Genomic DNA, 501 nt, shown 5'->3' on the forward strand with positions numbered 1-501 from the left:
TGCCCGATGTCTGCGATCTGCAATTTGCAACCATGAATAAAAAGAATCGCAGTGTTTACAACTAATAAAAGCACAGCTCTCATCCGACCTGCCTTAAGAACTTTATATAATCTTCTCCCTGTTATTGTAAAATAATTTGAATGATCAGAATCGCTTGTTTATTCACACGCAAATACATCCTCTGTTTAACCTCCTAAAAATTCTCAAGTTATACCTGCATAGCTGAGGTGATGAGTGTTAATTTGAAAGTTTATAAGCGTTTATGCAAATGATTATCGCTGGGTTCATTTAACTGATTGTAACTGATGATGTTCTGATCAATTTAGCTTCATGTGGTTAATAGGTTTTCATAAATATGAAATGATTATGAAATATTTTTCACAATTATGAAAAAAAGAAAAAGAAAATGTCAGGAGATATTAGACTTTGTTATGAATCCTCTTCGTTGTATGAAAAATAAATCTTTAAAACATGTCCTAACATCCTTTCGAAAGGTTTAGC

This window comes from Penaeus monodon, chromosome 19 (assembly GCF_015228065.2).
Source record: "Penaeus monodon isolate SGIC_2016 chromosome 19, NSTDA_Pmon_1, whole genome shotgun sequence".
In the NCBI taxonomy this organism is placed as follows: Eukaryota; Metazoa; Arthropoda; class Malacostraca; order Decapoda; family Penaeidae; genus Penaeus; species Penaeus monodon.